The sequence below is a fragment of the Osmerus eperlanus genome, chromosome 1 (genome assembly GCF_963692335.1).
Source record: "Osmerus eperlanus chromosome 1, fOsmEpe2.1, whole genome shotgun sequence".
Lineage (NCBI taxonomy): Eukaryota > Metazoa > Chordata > Actinopteri > Osmeriformes > Osmeridae > Osmerus > Osmerus eperlanus.
Genome location: NC_085018.1, coordinates 22,642,795 through 22,653,582, shown reverse-complemented (window position 1 = coordinate 22,653,582; position 10,788 = coordinate 22,642,795).

The window sequence follows — 10,788 nt, the reverse complement described above, 5'->3', positions numbered from 1 at the left end:
GGGGGGGGGGGGGGGCTGTGTGAGTGAGTGTCCAAGGCCCATTGGGGGGGAGCTTAGACAAGCAGTCCCTTTGTAGCAGAGACTGAGGTGTCCGCTTTGAGCGAGGTGTCCTGTGCCCGGTCATTGATCAGCATGTCCAGATCGAGCTAACCAGAGCAGACATACACCCACGCCCCCCCACCCCCCCCCCCAGCAGGGTGAGAGGTGGGAGGGGTGGAGGAGTCGCCTGGTGATTTAGAATGGAAGAGAAAATAAACACTTGCACTTTAAGTGTCAAATGTGTGTCATTTGAGTAAGCTTGGCCCCGGAGTTGCGCAGCCCGAATAACACTGCTGGTCGGCGTAGAATCGCTTCATTGTCTGGAGCCTCCTTACCTCCAGCCTGGGACCAAAAGGGTTGGTTTGACATCGTCATTATCGAAGGAGGTGTTGTTGTTATGGTTCAGCATTGTACAGTGGCACTGATCAGGAGTTCTGTCTGTTCGAGGAAGGCCCAACCGCACCACGAGATCTCTTCTGTCCTCGAAATGCTAAATTAATGTAAAAAATTTGTGCATTACGTGTCGCAGGCCTTCATTCTAACCTGCCCGGTTTGAAGAGAACTGTGAGATGTAATGTTGAATATAGTTTGGAAAAGCACTATCTGGAAAGCTAATCACAGTATCTGGAGGAGAGGAAAAATAGACAGGGAAAGAGGAAGAGAGAAAGGAAGGAGGGGTTATGGACAGGAGTGAGAGAGAGAGGAAGAGTACGTGAGGGAGGTGGGGGCAAGAGATAAAGAGAGAGGCAGAGACAGAGAGGTAAAGAGAGAGAGAGGTAGAGAGGTGAGAAGGGTGGGAACAGGCCGTCGAGGAAGGAATGCAGGGAAGCGGGGAGGGGTTAACAGAAAGTGTGGCAGAGGGAGGAACGCTGAATGAGGGGAGGGGTGGGAGCATCACAGATCAGAGAGAGGGAGAGAGAGAGGGACAGAGACAGAGAGAGAGAGAGAGAGAGAGAGAGAGAGAGAGGAAGAGAGAGAGGAGAGAGAGAGAGAGAGAGAGAGAGAGAGAGAGAGAGAGAGAGAGAGAGAGAGAGAGGGAGGGAGGGAGGGAGGGAGGGAGGGAGGGAGGGAGGGAGGGAGGGAGGGAGGGAGGGAGGGAGGGAGAGAGAGAGAGAGAGAGAGAGAGAGAGAGAGAGAGAGAGAGAGAGAGAGAGAGAGAGAGAGGAGAGGGAGGAGAGAGAGAGAGAGAGAGAGAGAGAGAGAGGGAGGGAGGGAGGGAGGGAGGGAGGGAGGGAGGGAGGGGGGAGGGAGGGAGGGAGAGAGAGAGAGGGGGGAGGGAGGGAGGGAGACAGAGAGCACAGGAGAAAAAGTCTTAACTCGTGCCATATGAAATTGCCACTGACAAAAACAATGGTTGCTCATGACATCAGCAGCATGACTGAAGCAGAGAGAAATCATGAGGAGGTGGACAGACACGTTGAAAGACATTCTACAGAGATATAAAGGTTGAGAGATGCTGTAGAGAGAGAGGGAGAGAGAGAGAAAGAGAGAGAGAGAGAGGAAAGGGGAGAGAGAGTTCCAAAATCCAGACATAGACTCTCTCCTGTGCCAACCACATAAGTGTGACAAAACACCACACACGCACAGTTCACACCCCTCAGACTTCCCAGCTATGAAAAGAGGTAGTAAAGTATTAGTCGTAACGCAGATATTTCTACTGACCATACCTGAGGAAGTTGAGAACCTGATTTACAGTATTAGGATATTTTGATGAGACACGAGTCATGAAGATACACACACAATCAACTTTGTGATACAGGTTCGACTGAGTGTGTGTGTGTGTGTGAGTGTGTGTGTGTGTGTGTGTGTGTGTTTGTGTGTGTGTGTGTGTGAGTGTGTGTGTGTGTGTGTGTGTGTGTGTGTGTGAGTGTGTGTGTTGTGTGTGTGTGTGTGAGTGTGTGTGTGTGTGTGTGTGCTACCTGATCCTGCAGACTCAGAGGCATCACTGTGTCCAGGCCGGAGGACATCAGTCAACAACAGGGCCCTCTCATGTTGACTCAGGTCACTGCTGCCTCTCTCTGAGCCAGGCCTGTGAGGCAGGGCCGCAGTCCACATTCAACTGTGACTTCAAAAGAGGGCATCTCAGAGTTATGCGGAAGTGTGGACGTTAAATAGCCCTCTTTCCGTCGCTTGACAAAGCACATGCCTTCAGGAAGAGAGAGAGAGGAACAAGACTAGTGGAGGAGGTCGGATGGGGTTAGGTGAGTATACTGGTAGTGGGTTCAGACTGTGTGGGTGCAGTAAAGGAAAAGAAAGAGTAGAAAAGTATATGAGAAGGCTGGGGAGGAGGGTGGGGGCAGGGGGGAGATCTCTGCCAATGGGGGTGGAGAACGCTGGAGAACGCTGGAGAAGCAGACCCTGAAAGAGGGTTCGGTTTCAGCAGCGCAGGCACGTGTTGCTCTGTGTCCTCCAGACACTTGTGGAGATGGAGGAGGAGAAAGAGGGAGGGAGGGAGAGAAGGAAGGAGAGAGAAAAGGAGACTGGGAGGGAGAATTGTGGGTGGGGCTGGGGAGGGGTTCAAGGGAAGAGAGAGAGAGACAGATTGGAGGGAGGAAGGGAGGGAGGGAAGGGGGGGACAACCGATGGAAAGTGTGTGCGCTTATGTTAAAGCTGACGTGCACTATTGACTGAGCTGCTTCTGAATCTTTTGAGGAAATATTTGAATTATGAACAGCTTACCATGGGACATCACCTCAGTGACCAGTAGCCATGAAGCACAGAAACAGATATCTAGAAGAACCACACTGATATTGGACTGTGAAATCTGTAAAGATAGAACAGGAAGGTATCCTGAGATATTACTGTTTTTAATGCTTGTATGTGTGTGTGTCTGTCTATATTTCTGTGTCTGTCGTGGAGTGTCAGTCTGTCTGTGTGTGTGTGTGTGTGTGTATGTGTGTGTATGTGTGTCTATCTGGGTGTTCTCCGTGTGTCTGTGTGTCTGGTAAGGCCATCATGGTGTGTGCCTCTGACTGTGGGATCGAGGAGAGGAGAAGTGTAGCAGATCTAGCTGGATCCCTGGGAGCTGGCTTCACTGGAGCTGTGACATGCAGCAGTCCAGGTACAGGACAGTGTTCCACCCTCCCTCCAAGCACCGTCTGTGTGTGTGTGTGTGTGAGAGAGAGAGACAGGGAGAGAGAGAGAGAGAGAGAGAGAGAGAGAGAGAGAGAGAGAGAGAGAGAGAGAGAGAGAGAGAGAGAGAGAGAAAGAGAGGGAGGGAGGGAGGGAGAGAGGGAGGGAGAAATATAAAAACTGAGATGGAAGGAGGGAACTTCAATCCAGACTAGCCAAGAAGCACTAGCTTCTCTTTCCTGCATCTGCCAGGCTTCACATCTGTCCTCCACGCCCTCTTGGGATCTTCAATAGCATCCATTTGCAGACTTGGCATTCAGCTGCACTGTCAGCTGTCAGTCAACCTGCCACAATAACACAGGGCCCAAACTGTCCCTAACTGGAGAGGGGCTGTTTGGGTTTGAATTGACCAGAAAAATAGGACAATTTGAAGAATATAAGTGTCTTGGAGCAAATGTTTGTGCATGAGCCTTATTGAGCAAATCCAATGGATTACAAGCACAACTAATAAACAAAATGCATAATTGTTTAGAATTGTGTCTCTATATTATGCACTAAGGCACCGAAGCAAACAGATTATTTTCACTGATGCATTTTCCAGTGGACTGAGCAATATATTCCATCAACTGTGGCCATCAAAAGTTTATTGTCACAGACAGTTCTCAGTGTGTGATTTTCACTACACTGTGTGGCATCCTAAAACGAGTCAGTGAATCCATTTCCATTTTTTGAATTGTTTTATTTTGCAAATCTGACTACACGCCAACACTTAACGTAATGACACTACTGCACAAACGTTGCCATTACTAGAGAGAACTAGAGAGGGTACAATTTCTGGGGAAATTGTAGGGTGTGCTTGCTTGCGTCGGTTGGACAGGGGTCCGTTTTTTAATGACATTTTTACAACTGATATTTCTGTATTTTATATAAAAATGCATACTTATTATTTATAAAGATTACATAGATTTAAAAGCATTTTTTTTTGCTGCTCATTTACAACTGAAAATACGAGTGAAGTGTAGAATGAAATGGATGTCTTCTCATTTCCCCTGCAAGAGGCAGCCTCATCGTTGAATCAAAACGAATACATTTGGCAGACCGGTGTACAAATTGACCTAATCTCTATGACTTAAATGTCCTTTTAAGTTTTTCCCTTCTCGTGATATTTTCATGCATTGAGCCTACTCATTGCATTCATTCATTAATAAAGAACCCCCTTTGAAGATTATTCTACGACGTTACCCGGCAGTAGAAGATGGAATCGCGATTCAAACAGTACCATCTGCTAACTGAAAATATGCCCCCCAAAACGTAAATAAGCTTGACATTTATTTAGTGGAAAATCGCTCATTCATAAAAAGCTCACTGGTAGCGATCATTGTAAGGTAACAACGCAAAATGCGATATAGCCCTGTGTGGAGAAGCTGCCCCGGTAAATTCTACTACTACGGTACAGTACTAGACTACTGCTGTGTTCGTCTCGGTAGCGATTGCGTTGGTTGAATTCGATTAAACGTTCCATTGTACGGTTTAGGCTGAAATTAATTATTTTCATGAACAGATTGACAAAGTTTAGGCTGTGGCAATGAAGTTCAGGTTAGTAGTTAGATAGACTTTTGATTTAAGTAAGGGGAGTGCCGAACATGTTCTGTCGCCGTTTGACTTCCTAAACAGCTGTGTACTGTATGTTAGATGTTTTTGTCGTGTGTCTCGCGTAGGCTACAGCGTTGCAGTGATACACTGGATTGAAACCACAGGTAATGATAATTTCACCCACAAATCGTTTACTTGTAATCTAATGTCATAATAAATCCTACAACGAAAATGTATATGTGAGGAATGTTTATTTTAACGATTGAAAACAGATACATCATAGACCACTGTAGTATGTGTTGCCCGGGCAACAGAGGCTAATGTCACAATGCTAATATTTCAGTGAAATAGTAGACTACCGTTTCCGAAAGTAGATGTGGGCTTACTTCCTTAATAATATCAGCTAATATTGTACATTACACATCACAATTGTGTGTCATATCACAAAGTAAAATGAGTAAATAGTTATCACCCTGGCCTCTTTGCTTGTGGCGTTCCTGCAGCTGCCTTGCAGTAAAGCTATAGTTAGCCTAGCTATCCCCCAAGTTAACAGATGCGAAACGAATGTTCTGCTACAGGTAGTCACGCGTGTTTTCGTGACGTTAGTGACGTAGTGACGTTAGTAACGTCAGTGACTGTGGCTCGCAAATTAGCCACCGTTAGCTTCACTTTTCGCCACAAAAACTTAACTTAAGCCCAAACCATGCAACGGAACGTAAATTCCAATAGAAGCAACGCAATCGCTACCAAGACGAACCTTTTGACACCGCCGTTGTGTATGTAGGCCAAATATTGACTGAGTTTTAGGGGGGCGAAAATAAATAATAAATAAATATATATGTGAGAGAACAAAGGTTGTGCTCTCGCCGAAAGCTTGAGCACACCCAATAATCAAGGCCAGTTCTCCTGATAGTTCTCGTGAGAGAACTAGAATGACATCAGAGAAAAAAAGAGCTGTCAAACTGCCTCACTGTCAAACTGCCTCACTGTCAAACTGCCTCACTGTCAAACTGCCTCAATGTCATCTGTGTCATTTTCCAGCTGGTGGCTATCAATCGTCTAGGATTTACACAGACTGCCAGAAGATTTGTTGTTCTCCCTTTTCTTTGTAGAACATCACAAAAACATAATGTCAGAAGTATAAGCTCCCGTAGAAACAGATTGAAGAACCTTTCTTCGGAAACCCTTTCCTCACAAGCCATACACTGTACAAGCCCACTTTTGTATTATAGCTAAAGATTACAACAACATTCTCCAACACCCATTAGTGCTTTGAGGTACTGAGAGGTACTGTACATCTGACATAAGTGAAGTGGCGGGTCCTAGAAAAACAAGTCTTAACATACACCGACACTGTGTAGTAAATAGTAGTCTTGATGATCGGCGGTGTAGGGGGGCCATTTTTTGTGAGGGCGTACTGTAGTGCCCTGTAGGCATGGCCCGACGTTTCCTGCCTGTGATCAGCCCAGGTTGGGGCATGAATGAAGCCCTGTCTGGCTGGGGAGGAGAGGGAGGCAAGCAGGCAGGCAGCAGAGATGGATCCTGTTGAGCACTGAGGGACTGGAAGCACAAGGACTTATGGAGACCTGCTGAACACACAGTATTTGGATCTCCTGGAAAATCCTGGACACTTGAACTTGTCAAACGGTATCGATAGATTTTTAAGACTAATAGAGTTCAGAAAAGGTCATTCTCTCTGTGTGTGTGTGTTTTAGTTTCCTACTGTATTCAGTGTGGCTCAGTGGAACTCAGGTGGAACAGCTGCTGGGAGGCAACGCTGACTTTCTCCTCCACATTCCTGCCCTCAGGTGCCCCCAGGCACACACACACATACACACACACACAAACACACACACACACACACACACAGTAAACGGCTGCTTGGGGTCTCTGTGACTGAGCACAGACCCTGGCCTGGGCCTGACAAGATGAACTTTAACTCTGTCAGAACTACACACATGAACACACACACACACACACACACCCTGATGAGCTCTTCTACTGTAGCTGTAGCTACAATCGTGGCCTTTCTCAGCGTGTACCATGACTCTCTGAAGACAGACGAGGGCTACAGCACTGTAACAGAAACCTTTTATTTCCAGTTTGAAGTTCCACTCCTCTACCGAACCCTTCTTTGCACCTGAGTGAACCCATCAATTAGTCTGCCGAGATGCCTTCACAGTGAGCCCGGTCTTCAGGACTCGCTAATTATTCATCAAACGACAACACCACTGGCACAGAGGTGCCACACCTACATTTGGTAATAATTACAGGGATTTGAGTGTGTTTAACTGGTGAAGTTGTTACAGTACAGCATGAAGAGAGGATGTGCGCGCGCGCACACACACACACACACACCCAAACAGACACACACACACACACACACACACACACACACACACACACACACAGAGACACTGTATAAAGTAAGCTGAACACACAAACTGTATACCCATTCCTTCCAGTTAGCATAGCTTTATTTGACCAAGGGGAATATATAAAAGCTTCCGACTGCGTGAATGAAGCCAGTCTGCTAGCTAGCATCAGTCCAGTCAGATGATAAAGGGGCGGGTCTGTTACTTCTCCCTCTCAGCCTGCTCCCGGACCTTGACCTGTACAGTAGCTTACCCAGGGGAAATAAGATACACATGTTCATAAACTAACTTTTTATGACATGTAAAAACCAGCATCGAAATCAAATATGCACTATTAAAAAATATAAATTATGGGTAACACTTTATAATAAGTCAACGCTTTTTGGCATTTACAAAGTGTTAACTAATAGGTAGTTAACCCTTTATAAAACATTTTGAAACATTAACAATACATTATTAAATAGTTAATAAGCTTATTATTAAATGCTATGTTAATCATTAATAAACACTGTTAAACATTATGGATGTGATTCATAATACAATTCATAAGGTGTTTGATAACCGCATTACCATACTTTATAGACAGCTTGTTAATATAGTTGCAAACCAGTAGTTTATAATCTGTTAATGGTACATGAGCTGGTATAGAAAGCATTAGCAAATGGTGAACAAACCATTTACATTACCTTTACAAAGCATGAGTAAATAACTAACAACATATTAACTTATGTCTTTAATTAATGTACGCCAAGTCGAATACATGATGTACACTAATACTTAGCAGATGTCTTAACAACTATTTTATAAACACTTACTAATGATGCAACTTGTGATTAGTAATGCAAGTTATAAAGCATTTACTAACTGTTAGTTAAGGCTTTTGCGTGACCTAATCTAAAGTGTGAACTATCTCTGCCTTATTAAACATTTATAAGTTATTTATTAAGGTATTCTTGTCCATTCTCGAACCTCACATTCACAAAGGCTGAACATACGTTTCTCAAAAGGAAACAGACACAACACAACGTGATACACAAAATTACTATTTTATTGAAGTAATGACAGGCATGTGTCTTACTAACTACTTAGCTCTACTAGCCGAGAGTAACAGCGGTCGATACGTTAAAACCTCAGTTTGATATTTCCCGGCATGACTGAACGGTCGAGGTTAGTAAGTTGTTTATTATATGGCATTTTTAGCTCTTTTCATTTAAAACATGTAGTTTTGTTCAGCTCTACTCGTCTTCTCACGGTGTGTTTCAGGTGTTAGCACCTAGCAACCAATCTGAAATCTGAGCAACCAAACCTAGCAATCTGCCTAGCGCTTGTCGTTTATCTCTCTGTGTTCACACTTTTCTGCTCTTTTAGAAAGTTAAGAATTTCCTCGTCGCCGTTGATGTCTTCATTGTCATCTGGATAGTAAAACTCCTCGATCTCGCTCATTTTGAAGATGACATCAGCGGAGGGCAATAAGAATACGTATCAGACCACAGATGAGGTCAATACGCGCATAGATATATATAAAGACTTAATACGCGGCTGGCATGACTACCCATTAGCCAATCAGAACGCTCGTACTGTTGTTGCAATTGAACCAATATGCTGTTCTTATTGGTTCAGAAGACGTTCTCAAAAGAGTTGTTGATATGTTGCCTTGGAGATGTAGTGACGTCACCAGTACAAGTGCAGCTGATTGCTCTGACAAGATGGCGTCTGCTCCAGATTCGCCGTGTTTGATTTGGGATCTTCCCACGTATTGTTGTAGTATATAAGAAACCAAATGTTTACTCTTCGACAGGTCAGCAAACGCTTTGTCGCCTCAATTTGTTAAAACAATTTGTTTGTAAACCTCGACCTACGATCTCGGTTAACAAACGTTTTAACAAATCTCTGCTTTCAAAGGCGTTTGCAGACCTGTCGAGGAGTAGCTAAACATTTGCAGTTTATTACAGCCATTTTTGGAAAATAAAATACAGCTTCGGGTAACCAACTTTTATACCAATTCTACTGTATTGCTTCTTAATGGAAATAAAATACTATTTTATTACCCAGGTAAATAAATTAACAGCTATTTCTTCTAAAAAAACAAAAACACAACATCTATAGGCCTATAGTCTTTCTATAAATGCTTAATAAGGCATAAATAGTTCACACTTTAGATTAGGTCACGCAAAAGCCTTAACTAACAGTTAGTAAATGCTTTATAATTTGCATTACTAATCAGAAGTTGCATCATTAGTAAGTCTTTATAAAATAGTTGTTAAGATATCTGCAAAGCATAGTGTACATCCTGTATTCGACTTGGCATACATTAATTTACATTAATTAAAGACATAAGTAAATATGTTGTTAGTTATTTACTCATGCTTTATAAAGGTAATGTAAATGGTTTGTTCACCATTTGCTAATGCTTTCTATACCAGCTCATGTACCATTAACACCTTTTAAACTACTGGTTTGCAACTATATTAACAAGCTGTGTATAAAGTATGATAATGCAGTTATCAAACACCTTATGAATTGTATTATGAATAAAATGCATAATTTTTAACAGTGTTTATTAATGATCAACATAGTGTTTAATAATAAGCTTATTAACTATTTAATAATGTATTGTTAATGTTTCAAAATGTTTTATAAAGGATTAACTAACTATTAGTTAACACTTTGTAAATGCCAAAAAGCGTTGACTTATTATAAAGTGTTACCAAATTATGTATGTATTATTGTTTTCAGGCCAACATGCTAAGTGTGGATCATTCAGTACTTTACTGTAAGGTAATCATGTTATATGGTTCCACCAACCATGTGACATGTTCTCAATTGTGGTGTTAACGCCTGCTAGTCAACCAGATGACAGACGTTCGAAAACATGCCATTAAGCAGGAAAGCGCCTCCTAGTTTCCTTGAAGTTTCTCTGCGTGGGGAGTGTCCATGCTCGCGGCCTGACATTCAACACTCGGATAAGTTACAATTTACTTTAGACTCGTTGTCCAATGTCTAAATGGCATACAACATGCTACGTGAAAGAAAGACAAACGTCGTCACGTGAAATAGGCCTACTCAACCTATAGGAAAACAAAAGACAGACTGGCAGAAATAATCACAAGTCCTCACAGTCCCAAACTGTTCCGTAACTGAAGAACAGGGTAGTCCTAACGATGTGAGGAATGACCAGTTTGCTGTTTTCATGTATTGAGAAGTCTCTGGAGAACAAGCGGACAACAAAGCCCAATCACGGTGAAGCATCGATTAGTAAACCATGACGTGTTGAGTCTAGGATTCAGAAACAAAACCGCCATACTATGAAACACCTGAGCACTGCGCAAATATATATATATATATTTTTTTTATAAAGCTGAATGCTGTCTGTCCCAGAGTAAAGGCTATTGTAAAAGGCCTATATTTTTGCCCACAAACGTAGTGCCGATCAAACAGTGAGGTGTTGCATAATCCCTGGCTGAGTCGGCCTCTGCAGAAGGAATGTTCTGGTTATAACGGCTGACTTCAGCTCCCAGCCAGCGCCATGAATTATAACCCAGATACTCATGCAGCATCCAGGAGGGAAGGAGCACGAAAGACAGAGAGAGGAGAGCGAGATCTGCATACTGCAGGGAGAGAGGTAGAGGATAGAGAGAGAAAAGAGGTGAAGAGGAAGACAGACAGAAAAGAGAGAGAGAGATAGGGAGAGGTGTGGAGAATGAGAAAG